Here is a 16,138-nt window from a genome sequence, read left to right as displayed (position 1 = left end):
GGTCCCCGGCACCGTGTCGGGGGGACACATGGGGGTCTTGAGGTCCGTCAGGGCGGTGTTGGGCTGGCCTGGCTTCTTGTTTTTCACTGCGTCAGCGGCAAGGGCGAGGGGAGAAGTTGGGTCTTGGTGTGGCGTGGGTTAAAAAGACCCTCAAAAAATAATTTAAAAAAAAAAAAAAGTGCGCCCTTCGCACTTTTAATATTGGGGTCTGTGAGGGGTTATAGGTGGTTTGGCAGTGATTTTGGTGGCTCATGGGTCTAATGTTGTGCTGGTGAGCGCTGCAGATTAGAGCCTTATTTTGTAATCCAAGATGACTTTTTGTAAGCGCTGCAATTATCTGTTCCCCTCTGGATTAGCGATGATAATGTGCTTGACGTTCTTAAACGTACAAATAAAGATGCTTCCCCCGCCTCTGCCCCGACCCCCCCACCCCGGAGAGTTTACAGCCGTGCCGACTACTACTTGGGTTAACAGCAGCCTGCAGAAGGGACACGGGCATTTCAGAAGTGCGGTATGTGACTCTCTTGTGCCTCGGACTTTAGGAAACGTATCTGCTCTCTAGAGTCAGTTCTAAGTGCCAGTGTAAGGTCATCACGCTGGTTCTTTTTAATTGCGGATGCACATACCGCTGCTTGTTGGCATATCAGCCCATGCGTGTGTATGTTTTTATTTTAGAAGCATGTCTGACATTTAGGTGGGCAGATTTGTATTGCCCTCTTGTGTTATGCAACTCACTTGTCCGTTTTTCTTCCGAACTCCAAATGTAAGTGATTTATCTGTGGACGGAGGGGTGTGGAGTTCTACTTAAGGGTGGAAGTGGCCGATCCAAAAGATCCCATGGAGGTCAGTTCCCTGAATTTGCATGGAGTTCTGCGCTTGGACTTGGGAGGGAGCAAAATCGGGATTCTGAAAGGGTGAAGCTAATCTGTGAAATCACTTTATTTCCTGTGTGGTATTGTGTCGAGTCGTGTAAAAAGCTCTGCCTTTGTGAGTCTGTTTGCAGCATTGTTACCGTTCTTGCATTTCTCCCGTCTGAAGGTAGGAGATTAATCTTGTGGATTCAGGTATTGGCTTGACTTCTATTTCTGTGGCGTAATCTGTATGATTTTGATTTGTGTGTGAGGAATGGGATTAAGGGAGATCACACTTGGCAGATGGCAGAGCTCTTCTATACCATTATGAGATATTGTAACCTTTTATTATACCTACAGCTTTGATTTTTCAGAGTGTAGTAATATCATTCTATTCAAGATAAAGTATTGCTTATGATAAAGTACTGGTGCTGCATTAAAGCAATTGCAGCATATAGCAATTGATGTTTTGTCAAAACTGATGCTTTATTCCATTGTGGTAATTACAGGCAATTTTCATGGTAGGCTGAAGAGGTAAACTATGTTTCCAGGGTAACTGTGAAGTTGTTTAGTTGCTTCAGAGGTACTTTTTGCCAGAATTGAAGGTTTTTGGTATTTTCTTCTCCTTGTCTCTCTTCCATAAAGTAGAAGGCTTTGCATCTTTTTAACAACCACATGAAAATACTATTTTTCTTTGTTTTCCTGTGACGTTTTTAGGGTGTGGTAGGGAAGCAGACGATGTGTGGCAGAAACTCTAATAAAATTGCCAGGCAGTTTAATCCAGGTAAAGACATTTTCAAAAAGAACTTTCAAGAATTTATAAACTTTTTCTTGGTAAGATTTTCTTCACTCTATGCTATGCCTGTTTCTGTAAAAATTGTCAAGGATATATATTAGCAAGTAAATCTATAAAGCCTTTCTACTTTAGAATAATTAAAGAGGTAGGAATCCTATTTAAATAGAATATGTATCCTGTAATTCACTTTTGATAGGTGTATAGTTTGCTGAAAATATAAACTTCAGTCTGTTCTCTTTCAGATGATGCTCTGAATTTAATTCTAAGCTAAAAGTTTCTTTTCCAATATAGGTAAAGACCTAGAACCAAGCAACGCTACAGTGTCATAATATGGAAAGTCCCTAAGAGTCAAAGTCAAAATCTAGGGCTATTTTCTAGTTCAAATGCTTGGCGTTTGTCACTTTATCCTGTCTCATTTTATATATGGTAGTAAATGACATGAATGACACCAATCCAAGATTTGTGCTCACGCTGCAATTCTAGAGGAGAAAGGGCAGAGTACCCATCTACGTTTCTCCTGAGCTGGGCTCTGCACGGACTAGATACCAATGTATTAGGAAAAGTCTAATGTCTGATGACGAAACAGTTTATTACCTCTGATCATTGCCATAGTGAGAGCTATGTGTAGTGTTGATAGTGTTGTTTGTTGGTTTTTTTTTTTTAATACTGTTTCTAATCATGTGTAGCACTGTCACCTTAGATGCTAATTAAGCCCCTTTTGTGTCTGCAGACTCCTCTGACGGTAGTAATAAGCTTCCTGGATGCCTGATTTCTCACAAAGGGAGAAAGAATTTCAGGGTCTAAAGACTAGGTTTGAAAAGTCTGCCAGCTCTTACTGGTCTCTGGATTAAATGTAAAATTCAGACCACATGTGAAGAAGCAAGTCCTGACCAGCAGGTGCCAGGTGGAAGGTAGATGGAGAGCTTGGGTATTCCACCTCCTGGGATTCTTTGCACAGCTCTGTGATTTTGCTTGGGTGTTGTCCTGGACTCTGCTCCATTCAGTGCTTCTGTTTCTCTGGCTACTAGATAATTTTGAAACCAGTCCTGTCACCTTCCTTCTCTTTTACGTGTGCCTGGTTGCTGTAAAGTAAAAAGTGAACTCGCTCTCCTTGGTGAAGAACGTGTTGCTGGATTCGCTGCTTAGCCCTTTCCTCGGGATTAGTCTTTGTTTGATCTTCGGTCATGGAGCTTTCTCTCTTCTGGTGGCTTTTCCAAGTATCAGTAGAATCAAGTTGATAGAACTCCTGGTGATATTTTCCTCTTGTCCTTGAGTTTTCAATTATTGGTATGAAAACTTCCCATAGTCTTGAAAATTTCATTGTAGCGGTGCTTGTGGGGAGTACTCTGCAGATCGGGGACAGAGGACTCGGAATCATATTTGAGAGGATTACTTTGAGCATGTCGGTTAAGGATGCGCTACAGTGTGTACAGTCTGCAGAAAGCTGCCTCTCTCATGCCTTTGGCTGCTCACGTGTTTAAAAATTGTACTGGTTTCTTACTGAGGAGTCTCACATATCAAGATTTTTCTCTAAGACTTGGTAGGTTTCCTCAGGCTTATATTCCACAGAAATTGATAACTTGGTGATGCTTACTAGCCAGGGGAAGTTTCCTTTGGCAAATGAGTAATGAGTTTGTCATGATGAGTTGTGTGCTGTGTAGTTGTTTAAAAATGGGACTAGTAAAAGAGGGGGGGGTGTATGCATGTACACCTAAGTGCAAGTTTTAGGTGTTCTGCATCCAGCTACATGTAATGTCACTGTTCTTTTCTTATTTTCAAGATATTTCTTTTTATAGGATGTTTTTCCTGCATAAGGATACGAATAATGCTAGTTGTAAGTCTTTCTTGCACTTTCATAACTTGCTAAATTTGCATGATGCAGTTGGTTGTAGGGAGGTATTCAATGGCTTTTCTGCTAATTTATGTTATTAACTTATTTTTTTAACGACCGCATAGCCTTTTGGGGCTCATTGTTCCATTCTTAAGTAGCAGGCAGCTTATGGGAGGAAAGTGCTATGTCTATTCAATACTGTAAGGAGACATTCGTGGAATAGATCATGCTGTATTCAGTGGGCTGTTTGTAAAAGCGAGACTGAAGTAAACTCCTTAATCCTGCAAGCCCAGGCACGAACCTTGCAGTGATGCTGTGAGCACAATCTGTATCACTTCTTTGTGCTTGATGCACAAGGGTGACTAGAACCTGAGAATGTTGCAATGTGTTAGGTGTGTTTTTTGTTTTGTATGTAGGAATTGCCCGAAGACATCATATGAGAAAAGCTACAACCTTTTTGCTTTTGCCTCAGAAATCAATTTAAATGAAGACTCCCCCGTTGCAGTAGTAGCCTTTGCAGTGCAAACCACCGCGTGGCCGTCTTGAGTTTGCAGCCAAAGAGACTGGAATAATAGTGTCAGGAGAGCTGTAGAATTCCCTCCACAGCAAACTAGTCTTGAATCCTAATCGCAACCTTCTGAATGACCGCAGACCCAGTAGATTTAACAGTTTAACTGGAAGATGCCATGCTCGATGAACTCTAGATGCACCTGCCCTGTGCAGTTGAATGTATAGACTTTTCCTAAAAATATACAGGAATTTGCTGTTGAGTTGCCCGTATACGTGCTTCCAGTGAGACGTGACTGTACGGGGCGGACTCTGAGGAGATACTCTACTTGCTGGATTGAAAGAGGTGAAAGAAGGTGTCTCTGTTTTTTTCCCTTGATTGACTTTCAGTAAGTTTGAAAGACGTACATAAACTTTTCTCTGAACTCTCAGGCCTTTCTTTTGAAGCTGTATTCTAGTAATAACTTTTATAAAAAAAAAAAAATCAAAATCATAGCAAGTCAATTACTGTTTGCCTTGAATGGGCTTCTGTGGGTGAGGCAGTTTTATGCTCAGTGGACATTCCATATCTTAGGTTCTGTTAACTGTCAGGAAAAACAAATTCTTAGGAAAATGTAGGTATTGAGTTTTGGCAAAATGCACTAAATTTAGCATGATGACTGTTCTATCTTTTTGCAGCTATTGGTTAAAAAAATTAGTAATGTTTCCTTTTTTTTTTTCTTCTCATGACTGGATATCAATTTACGCTCGTATGACCTGAACATCTGATGAGAAAGGGCTATGTAGGTCTACTGGATGATGATTTTTGTCAGGCCTAGGTTTAAATAATCCACACTCCTTAAAAGAAGTATACTTCTGTAAAGAGCTTAATCTTAGATTCTTAAATCAAGGTGGCTTATTTCCTTGCTTCCTGCTGTCTTTGGTTTGTTCTGGAAATACGTGATGCTGGATCTTCTCAGGCAAGAAAGCCTTCAAACGGCTTCCTGAGCTCTTTGGGCTTATTTTTCAATGCATCTATATAAATAGGAGATTTTTAATAGATATTTTCACAGTTCTGTATACCTTACAATTATGTTGAAACAATGGGAGATGAATTTTCTTTTTATACTCATCTCTAAAAAAAAATAATGCTTGAGGAGAGGAAATTAATTTTTTTTAGGCTTGTATGATTGCAGTGATGCAATTTGAGCAGTATAGGACTACAGAGAATTATTACCCAAAATGTGGCTTGTTTTTGATTTGAGTCGTGTCCTACAAACATGCAGTTAAACACCCGTGGAGGGAGTGGGGGCGGATCTTTAAGGGGGCTTCTTTAAAGCCACTTAACAGAGCTGTTCATTAGAAGTTCTTATCAGAATTAAGTGCCAAAACTTTCAGTTTTGGGCTCTACTAAAGCTGTTGCATGCCTGAAAGAAGATAAGGGTTGGACTTGCAGCAGTGTGAGAACTGAAAGCTTCTTACTGTTGTAGTAATTATGAGTCAGGATGGTCATTAGCCTGCTGTAACAAGTAGAAAAAGATAACCAAACCTTCAGCAATTGAATTGTTATCTACACAATTTCACTTAGAAAAAGCATTCATGTGTGTTACAGCAGTTTCTTTAAAGAGCGTATGTATGCAGCATATGGACGGCTCTAGTTTTGGTGCAATTTTTACTTGTCTTATTTTACAGAATTAGCGTAAGCTTTAGCATGGAGTGGTAGGAGATCTAAATCTTCCCCCCGCCCCCGGTGAAAATACCCCTTTAATTTGGTTGGGGGCTGGGGAGAGAGTTGTCATGAGCTGAGTGGGCTGTTAACTCCAGCTACAGGCTTGACCCAGTTACAGTTGGGCAGCGAGGTCCGCGGAGCTGTGGCGCGGCTGGGAAGCGTGTGTGCTCTCCGAGCTGGGCCAGACAACTGTGACTCTGCTGCGGGAGCAGCACTGGGATGCAAATTAGATGGATGGCAAAATCAGAGGAAAAAGTTATCTGCATTTTGTTGTTTAAAATACATAGGTTTGGCACATTGGAGAAGAGGTGAAGAAGTGAAGATACCAATGCCTTGTTTTGCTAGTTTAATAGTTAAAAAAAATTTTACCCTTCATAGTTTCTAAGGGTAAAAAGCTGCCAGTATTTTAGAGAAAAGCATGAAAATATGAGTATTCGTGTGTGCTTTTGCTGATGCAAATAATGTTCTTGCCATACACATCAGCCCCTTCTATTTATATTTTCATAGTGACTGTTTTTTCTGGTCTTAGTATTGGTTAAAGACATGCTTTCTCTGTCTTTCAACAAGTGTTATTAATAATATGAAGTTCTAAAACTTGTTATTCCTACTGTTGTAAAACTAGAATGATTTTTATTTCACAGTGTTGATACAAATTTGGAAGACATAAATAGGAATGGAATTTAAGTTTGTCTTTATTCTGCTCTTCTAATGAGCTCAGACTACAGCTTGGATTAAGTCTGGCAGCTTTTTCAATTCAGCCATAGTATCAGTAACTCTTGGTAGGGAGTGAGTTGTGCCAAAATTTAAGAGGGATGTTTATCTGCTGCAAGGATATTCAGCCATACAAGGCTTTCGATGGACAAAGCTGTCTCATCCATAACGAAAGTATTCAGCCCAGCAAAGCTATGATACGTTCTAAACAGGGCTGGAATTTCTGGCCACCATAATTGTGTTTGATATTTCATGAGAACACTCGGAATTCTTCATTGAACGAAATGAGCACAGATGCCTTTCTAAAACGGGCATTTATGCTAAAGTTGTGCAGCTCAGCTGGCTCGTTCCTTTGCTTAGAGACCTTACAAGAAGTGTCATTTTTAGTATTTGTTGTCAGACAGTGCTCTTGCTGTATTGGCACTATTAAATGTCAGATATTAGTATAATCTGCCCTTAGAATGTTTTAAGCAACATGATGGTTGCAGACTTACTTAAATATCATCCTATTCTTGCAGCACGCATGTACAATGATACAGGGCTCTTCTTTTGCATGTTTGAGCCTACAATAGCAATCACGCCCAAGAAAATAGATATCTTGTTTATGCAAATAATATTAAGTATTTCTAAAGCATGTTTGAATTTAGGTATCATGTAATTCTTACTAGTCATAATGTTCAGTTTACATTCTTCACAAAATGATTGTTTGTTTTTTTTTTAAAATAAATCACTGCAGCTCTCTGTGTTTACTGCTTGTGAAGGAGAGATTAAATGAATTGATTTGATTACAGTAGAGCTTCTAGCAAAACTTCAGATATTTTGTTACTCTCCTAAATACAACTTTACCTAGTAGGAAAGATGGTCCCTATTGCTACGTGGTGGTGTGAGGCTGCAGGAGAGCTTTCCGTGTGTCTGACCCATTCTCACTAAACTTGACAGGGCAACGGATGTTTTCTTGACTTCTTTCTTAATATAGATGAATCACAGTACACATAGGAAAGACTCATCAATAGTTACAGATCAGCATTTCAAGAAGGTCAGGGAAACTGGTTTCTGCGTGGTGAGCATTATGCTAATTCAGTCGTTAAACATATTGGAATTGCGCTTCCTTTTGCTTCTGCAGTGCTTGCAGATTCCATCAGAGCCTTTGCTCTGGGCTTGGAGCGCAGAGGGTTAGTTTTGGACAGGGAGAAGCTTTCTTGTGCGCTGTATTGTAATCGCGTGCAAGAAACGTGTCTGCAGATCTTGGTTTGAATCGAGTTCTTTACATGGAGTACTTGCTTAAATAGTGTCACTGTTGTGTCGGTGCTTATGCCTGAAGATGAAATCTAAGCAGATGATACCACGATGGAGAGGTTGAAGCTTTGTTTAAGACGAAATACATATTTTCCTCTCCCAAAGGCACTTTATACTGGGCTAAAAAGTTAGGGTGGACTAGCAGCTGTAATGATTGAATTCACTGTTTATGTGCGTGCAAAAGTGAAATGAGAGCGTGTATTGAAGCAAATGTGTAATTTGGGCCCCGTTACTGACACCTCTTACAAACACTACTAAGCCTTTTGTCTCATATTTGGTTTTGAATACTAAGAATGTGTGTCAGTATTGTTTCCTAACCAGCATGTATATTATCTTTAGAGATTATTTGTGATGCGTTAAAGTGTATGTGATATAAGTGTAAAGTAATAATCACACAGTCTCATGTTTGTTGATATTGGACTGTTGCACGCAATGTTAAAAGTAGTAATTTTGGATCTAGGTTTTTTGTACTGTAGATGTAAGGTTGACTAAGATGGTTTTTGCACAAGCTTGGCTTTGTAAGGAGCAGGTTAGTATATTTTTCAAATTGTCTCCAAAAGTCTTGTCGCAGCTCGATTGAGGTTTTTTTTTCTTTAACGTAACAGCTTTAATTCCAGATTAGTACACTTTCAAAATGCTAAAAATGCTTACGTTGAGGTTAAAGATCTTGCCATCTTTCCTGCTCAGCTTGGCTCTAAAAATAATTGTACTCTTATGTCTGTTATGTCCTTTCTAATAACACTGGAAAGTTGAACTCGGTGGTATTGCTCCTGATGAACTGGAAGCATCATTATACCTCGGGTCAGTTGGAGCCTTCCCACAAGTTCTCGGGGCAGGGCGACTTCTGCTTTCCTGCCTACCTCCTGCTCAGGGCTGCTGTAGTCTGGATTTTTCTTACTGGTTTAAAACCCTTATAAATTGCGGCCTGCTCCATTTTCTGCTTATGTTGGCTCCTTCAAATACTGTGAGGCAACCCTGTTGTGGAGATCTGCATCTCAGCATCCTGTTAATTACACTGGTTCCACCAGGACTCAGTTGCTGATGGGAGTGTGGAAAAAAAACCTGTGAATGTGGGAGGAGCACCTAAATCCAGCAGTTTGAGAACGTCTTTGGGAGTGTGGAGAAGGAGGTAATGAAGCAGATGACAGGATAGCATCTGGAGAGCTTTAAAAGCTTGAAAACTGATAACAGCACATATTGGAAGGCAAAGGATGCCATTTGGACACTTGGCCATCTGGCAGCTTCCTGCTCAGCTGCTCCTGCCTGGGGGGGTCAGTCTGAGTCCCTGGCATTGCTTTGAGCGTGGTGGCCACTGCCAGTGCTTGATGGGCTCTGGCTGTGGAGCTGTCTGACGTGTTTGAGACCAGGGGTAGTAATTGCTGAGGAATCAGAGAGAGTCAATACCTGAACTTGTCTTCAAAGAGTAACTAGAGAATGGACTGTTGGCCAGATTCAATGGCTCTGCCCTGGGTTACATGGAGAGCGCACTTGTTGAGGCATGAGTGTGTTTTTAAAACTACATAATTAACAGAAGGTTGTTTATAACTATTTAACCGATATTGGCTTTCAACCAGCGTGCGAGGCAGTGTTTGTACTAAGTTGGACTGGCTTTTATTAGGCATCAAAATCTGTAGGGTTTATCATTTTGCGGCAAAACAAACAAGACCATGCACTGTCTGAACATCGGGCAGTTCTGGTCAGGTAGATCTCTTCTCCCATACTATGTATCTGTTTTTCACTAACCCTGATTTTTACCACTTTGGCTTTTGACCCGAAGACTTCTGTGGAGGGGAACTCAGGTTGATCGGTGCCGTTCCTGGGCAGAATTTGTGTCCCAGTAGTTCAGATGTATCTTTTGTCAATGGTTAGCAAACCATGTTTGGTTCGTACGTGATGAAACAAAAGAAAAAAAAATCACCAGATCTTCTTCACTGAACAGGTGCCTGGTCTTCTGTTGGCTCATCAAGTCTCTAAACTATACGTTACTGGAAACTGAAAATAAATAGTATTTTGTGCCTATGTCACTTCTGAAGCATCCTCCACTGGCTGCTGTCTCATGAAAGACGCTGGGATGTGTGGATCCTTGATTTCGCTTCCCAAGTTTGCCACTGACTTGAGGAAGCTGAAGACATATTTGGCCTTAACATGCAGCTCCTTGGACTGGCATGGTTTGATTCAGATGGAATTCCTTCTGCAGAAATTCTGGATCCAGTGTCAGTTACCTGTTGTTTTCATGTCAATGTCATGTCACTATTTGAATTTTCAGATCTGCAACAAAAAGGCCAGTGAGGGAGTCAGCTCAGCAGTTTCCCCAGCAGCTGCAGGACTTATTGTGCCTCTTGAAGTTGGTGAACGTGTCTCATGCCTTCCAGAGGCATCCAGCGGTGATGCTGTGAAGCTAAACCCAGGATCAGTTAGTCATGCTTTGCTGTGTGGCTTTTTGGGGGCAGGAATGGACTGGGAGCTGGGAGAACTCAGCTATTCTGTTTTTGTTTTGGATCAGATTTCAGTCAAAGGAACCTTCTTTGTAATAACTTTGGAAAGATGGTGTTTCTAAGTTCACTGTGAGATCATTCCCAGGTTACTAAAATGCTATTAAAATCCCATCTTTGGCTATGCCCTGAGAAATTTGGCTGAGGCTGCTGTAATCCTGGTGTGAGTGTGGTTAGGTGGGTGTGATCTGAGGGAAGCTTCTCCGTCTGGATGCTCCCAGGCAAGTGAGCGCTCATGCCTAGGTTCTCACGTCTAGGTGAACTGTTGAGAACGTATTTGTCATCTTTCACTCCTGCTAATTTTTGTGAGCTCTAAAATATGCCTGTGTCAGCTATTCATTATGATCCTGCCTTAAAATGTCTATGTTGTACCATGTATTCTTTGACAGTGTCTGCATTTAAGTGGGTTTTTTGTTACTTTTTTAGCATCATTTTAATGTGTTGAGTGGTTGATTTTGCTGAATAACATTGTGTTTCTTAACAACAAGGTAGTAAATAATGGCTAACATGCACGTGCAGGCCTTGTGCTGTCAGAATTCTTGGTTTAAACGTGCTTTTGTTCAGAAAGGGGAAGAAACGTAGTGTCACTGCTTTGACTCCTCACAGTCATACAGAACTCTCTGATGCTCTGTTCAATTCGTATCGCTTTTGGAGGAAGAGGGAACTCTTTTGTGGATTGCTGATAACAATAACCTGCTAGCAGGTAACAAAAGAAACATACATACAAATTAGCAAAACCAGCCAGTGTTTCTGAAATGGGTAATTGCATTGGTGAGGGGAAAAAACCTGAGACTATTTCCTGCATATGTGAAAAGCTAGATGTGACCACTGAAGGAAAAATGGGAGCCTTATCATCAAGGTAGCAGCAGTAGCTCCTTTGGCACATAAAACATTCTTCACATAGCTGCTTTTTTATGGGTATGCAGCTTGGGGCAGATTATTGATGCCTGACAGGAGGCAGCACCCTGCTGCAGCAATGTGTCCTACCCAAATTAATGCTGTGTTGAGTATATACAAGGAAGAGATCAAAGAGCTGTCTGAAAATTGTTAACAACCTGAGAGGCCAAAAGATTAATTTCAAAGTATGTAATTGTTTGGTAGAGCAGAGGATGACATAAGGGGTTTTGGCTCACAGAATGATAAATGCCACCAAGTATTTTGCTTTTATGACAATATTTTATTTGACTCAAACTAGATCCACCCATCTCTCGCTAGTCTAGTAATTTTTTCAGTATTTATGGGATGTGAGTGGAAATTGTGAATCTGATGGTCGTGTCCGTTCAAATGAGTTTTAATGGCTCCATCTGTATACTGAAAGGCATAACTAGAGTAAAATTAATCTAGTTGAAGATTGTTAATAATTGGTTTGTTCAAAATTGGGTCATCTTTTATGGAAAGCATTTGAATTGCTGCTATAGGAGCGACAGCTTGGGCAAAGGAGGATTTTTATCAGATAACCTATCCTGCAACATACTGAGTGCTGGGTAAAGTGGCTGAGACCAGTATTTTCCATGGTGTTGGCCTACCAGAACTGGTGCTGAAGCCGGATTTTCAACGTGGTCATGCCATTGCTGAGGGCACTGGAAAATTTCCCCCAGATGATGCCAATGACATGCAAATCCAAGTCCAATTTCAATTCTATTGTTCCCTCCGTTTTGCCTTAAATATTTTTGGGTTACGGGGACCATGCATAAAAAAAAGGGTCAGTCATAAAAACTCCTCTGTATTCACACATCTGAGAGACGTGTCGGGATCTGCTTCTGCTGGCGCACAAAAGGAGGTTTGTCAGTGAAGCCGGGGTTTGTCTTGGCAGTGCCAGCCCGCCCTGAGCCTGCAGACCCGGGGCTCGGGACGGAGGTGATTTCCCCCTTTCTAGGCAATTCAGTGTTATTTGTGCTGCCACCGTTGGTATTGTCAGCTGTTAGGAATGTTGTTAGTCAAAATTTACTGGATAGTGCCGAGGGCTTTTTTTCCAAATGTTTGTACCCAGCGCACTTAGCTGCATTCTGTGGTAATTCTGAGGTGGATCTTGGAGAAGCAAAGGTTTGTGGAAGGTGTTGTTTTAGTGTCAGCAGTCGGTGTCCCTGCTGGCACTGCCTCTGAAAGCTGCTCCCTGGGACCACCTGCCTGCCTTGGCATGGGAATGCGGGGAAGTGAGATCAAGTTGTGGCGTTTATCGATGCGAATCTGTCAGTCTGTTGTCATAGCGTTTGTCTTTTCCAACAGTAACAGGGAGATAGCATTATTCTCCACTTCAGATAGGTACCGCCATGGTGCAGATCCTTAAGATGAAGGGACAGGCGTATAAATTGTTCGTTTGTTCATGGAACAGAATAATTTGTTCCTGGGAATCATCTGGTCTGACCCCCTGGTTAGAGCAGGGCTGGTTCAGAGTGTGTTTCTCCCATTACGCTGTAGTTAATTTCTAGAGAAGTGTTTGGGACAAGTATTTTGGGCTTGAGTATAGTTTCTTGTTGACCGAGCTAGGCTACATGCTTCTGTTATGACTAACACAAATATTTGAAAGGTAGAATGGTGGACTGAGTGGAGAAATTGCTGCTAGACAGTATTGGCTGTCTGTATTCAAGAAAACATGTTGTTAGCAGCAAAATCCAAAGCTGTTGAATGGAGAGCTTTTTAGCGTATTATTTTTAAGAAAGGAAGTGGAAAATGAGCTATTGAAGACATCAAATAGTATAGCTGTAACAGCTGAAGCAGAACATAAACATTTGTAACAAGAATAGGCAATGACAAGTTTCTTTTTAGCTAGGTGAAAACTTAGAAGCAGCATAATCTATTACAGCATCTTTGCTCTAAGTATTTCGTCTGTAGGTGGCACATGCTTTTTGTGAATGAGTCTTTTAGTTAGTGATTATGTAGCTCAGAATCTATCCTTCAAGACAAGTGCAGCTGTAAAACTAATAAAAGAGACAGTTTCCCCAGGTCAGTTGGGTTTTGCTCTTTAATATATGTTGGCGGTAGCTGTATAGTGGCCTGAGACAGCTGGCTTTGATTGAACCTTTAGGGTGAGAACAAATTTTAAGGATTAAAACAGAAGGAAAGCTGTCTTCCTTATGGAAACTCTGCAGTTTAGCTTTGCCCAGGTGTTCTGTCTTACAGATGTGCATATATATATATATACACATATAATTTTTAATCTGTCATGATTCTTTTTGGTCTTCTATCCCATCGCTCTGTTTCCTTTGTCCTCCATTTCATGCGTTTGGGTTTTCTTCAGATGATGAACCAGTTGAAGTGGTCTCCTAGTGTGTTGAAAGTAGTGCTGCAAGGCCGCTAGCCTCAGATTTTCTTGAAGTCCTGATGAAACTACTTTATTCTTTTCCCCCTACGGTAATACCTTAATCCCTTTTGCAGCAATCAGATGGTTGTATAAAAAACATAGCATTTAAAATTAGTATTGGAGATTCCAAGTCCATCACAGAAGAACGCGGGCTGGTTATGCTTTCTGAAGGTGGTTTACCAGGCCAGGTCACAAATGCATTTTCCAGCACTGGAAATCCTGTTAGAATTTGAAGAGGAAGATCAGAGGATTATGGGCTTTGTCCTTTCTTACAGTCCCTTCTGACACAAAAGCACCTGCCACGCATAAAGGCAAGCAGGAAATGTCTTCTCACATCATGCTATTTCTGTAATATAGTGACCTTCGGAAGCTTGGTTTCTATGAAATGATCCGTTCCCTCTGATTCCTTCCTGGGTGCAGAGGGTGATGTGTCAGGCTTATTTCTCAAGGCTTCATAGCCTTTGCTTGCCAGCAGTAGTTCTGTGAAGACACTTGCCTATTTTTATAACAAGTAGGTGGATTTTTATTTTTTTTTTTAATAAACAAAAGCCCACAGATCTGTTTCACTCGATACTTTGACTTGCGTGCCACTTGGGGCAGAAGCAGAGCTGTCTCTCACGAGTCGTGGGAGTGTTGCACCATTGCAGTTTCCATTAGTGTTGCTGGTTTCCATACTGGCTGGCAACCTCAGCAAAGTTTTTCTCTGCAGGGATTTTCTGAGGGGTATTTTAACTTTGCATTTGGTCCATGAAGTAAATAGTTTCAATGTCAGTGTCTGTGTAGTTTTCACCAGTGTTTTGGGAGGAAACTGTCCCAATGATACCGTTGCTGCTTATAAAGCATTTGCAGCAGCTGGTACCTCTGAAAGCGAGCGAAACAAAAAATCCAGAGGCAATATCTGTATTCTGACAGCTCTGAGATCAGAGACAGTTGTCCTTTGTCTTCCCTCACTGCCAAGAGGTGCCTACGTACAATTACAGTAAATATTTTCAGGTGTGGGTGGTCTCTAACCTCCTTTTACTGTTGAAACACAGTATTGAGCATGGTATTCTGTAGGGGAGTATCAAATGGAAGAATGCCAAAGGCTTTTTTTTCAGTCCTGTATTTGTATCTGTGCTGCAGACAGCTGGCTCATCCATCTCCTTGCTCTCCTTCAGCCGTGTCCATGGCGTGCCTGCCAAATGAGAGCATTCATGCTCAGAGCCGGAGCCTCTGGAGAAAACGCAGCCCTGCCTGGCCTCCGCGGGCTTCAGCTGGAAAGGGCTGGTCCAAAGCGCTGCCTGCTCGAGGTTGGAGGGGTGAAGAGCTACTTGATGTATTTCTGAAACAATAATGAACCAAATTTCACCTCTTCTAAACTAAGGTCCATACACTCAAAGGAGGTATAAATAAATTAGTATGTGATTAATATCCTCGTATTCGTGATGTACAGCATAAGAGTAGGAAAAAGACATAGCTGGGGATTTAGCCCTGTTCCTTTAGAATCTACACAGAAAAACGTATTCTAATCAAAAATTTATTTTAAATACAGTTAAAAGTGAAGTTAAGCTTCCTGCAACAAGATGACCTTGTTGTTGTTCCTACAAATTAATTGGGAGGGAGTTTAATAATGATTCTAAAAAGGTTTGAGGATAAATTTGTCAGGTTGAAAATTGAAGTATCCACCCTCCGTTGTGTCAGGGATGTAACCCTGTTGACCTTTGGGAACTGCATATAGAATAGTGTTCTACCTGAAACAACCGAGTATCTTCCTGTAAGAGCCTTAGTTTGACTTCTTTTTCTTTTTTTGGTTCCATAGTCGATTTTTCTTGCTTGTAGTCAAACCTGATCATTAATATTTCATCTGGCATGCAATGCAATTATTTCTGGAATGTCTTTTTTTTTTCCACATTAAACTGTATATAATGGGGGGAAGTCATTTGCAGGCCTTGTTTGTGGGTGAAATGCTTTTACGAGGATGAAACCTAAAAGAATATTAATAGGAGTTGAAGCTGACCACAAAGGCAAATGTTTGATGACATAAGCAAACAAAACAGCGCTTTCTGAAGCCTGCTGGGAATACTGACCTTCCGCACAAATGTGCTCTTAGCCTGACTTCAGCCTTATCCAGTAATGTGAGTGTCATCCTCTGTTGGCAGAAATCAAGATTTTGCTTTTGTTTGCTATTTCAACTGCCGAAAGAATTGGACTTTCTGAAAATACCCAGCCACTGATGAGCCAGGTGGAATCCCTCGTGCAGAATGCTAGCTGGAAATAAAAGATGACTCACTCAGGAGGGTGAGGATGCACAGCATCTGGTACCAAAAAATGATGATTCACCAACATTTCAAAGCATTTTTCCTTTGGTTAGGGTTTGTTCTAGCTGAGTCTCACGAGGCTTTCAAAACAAATTAGACCCTCTGTGAAACTGGGAAGGGAAAAGAGTTTACTCTGAAACTGTCAATGAGAGGGTTGTGGAGAATGAAATTACGGAAGAATGAGATGTAATGAGATAGTTGTACGGGTCAGAGGAAATGCCTAACGTGCTCTTTCAGCCTCTGTGCTCTTGGTGGATCTCTTTCTGAGGAGAAGACACCGTCAATGAGGCACAAAGAGGAAAAACCCTAGCCAAGAGTCTGGTTTTGACAAAGTTTATCTTGACAGAG

General features: G+C 41.2%; 1 protein-coding gene across 2 annotated transcripts in view; it reads left to right on the top strand.

Annotated features, from left to right (window-relative positions):
• KIAA1671 (KIAA1671 ortholog) overlaps window positions 1-16,138 on the top strand; it is an 86,326-nt gene that overhangs the window by 368 nt on the left and 69,820 nt on the right. The window lies entirely within an intron of this gene.

This window comes from Rissa tridactyla, chromosome 13, assembly GCF_028500815.1.
Source record: "Rissa tridactyla isolate bRisTri1 chromosome 13, bRisTri1.patW.cur.20221130, whole genome shotgun sequence".
Classification (NCBI taxonomy): domain Eukaryota; kingdom Metazoa; phylum Chordata; class Aves; order Charadriiformes; family Laridae; genus Rissa; species Rissa tridactyla.
This window is presented reverse-complemented; position numbering and strand designations above follow the sequence as displayed.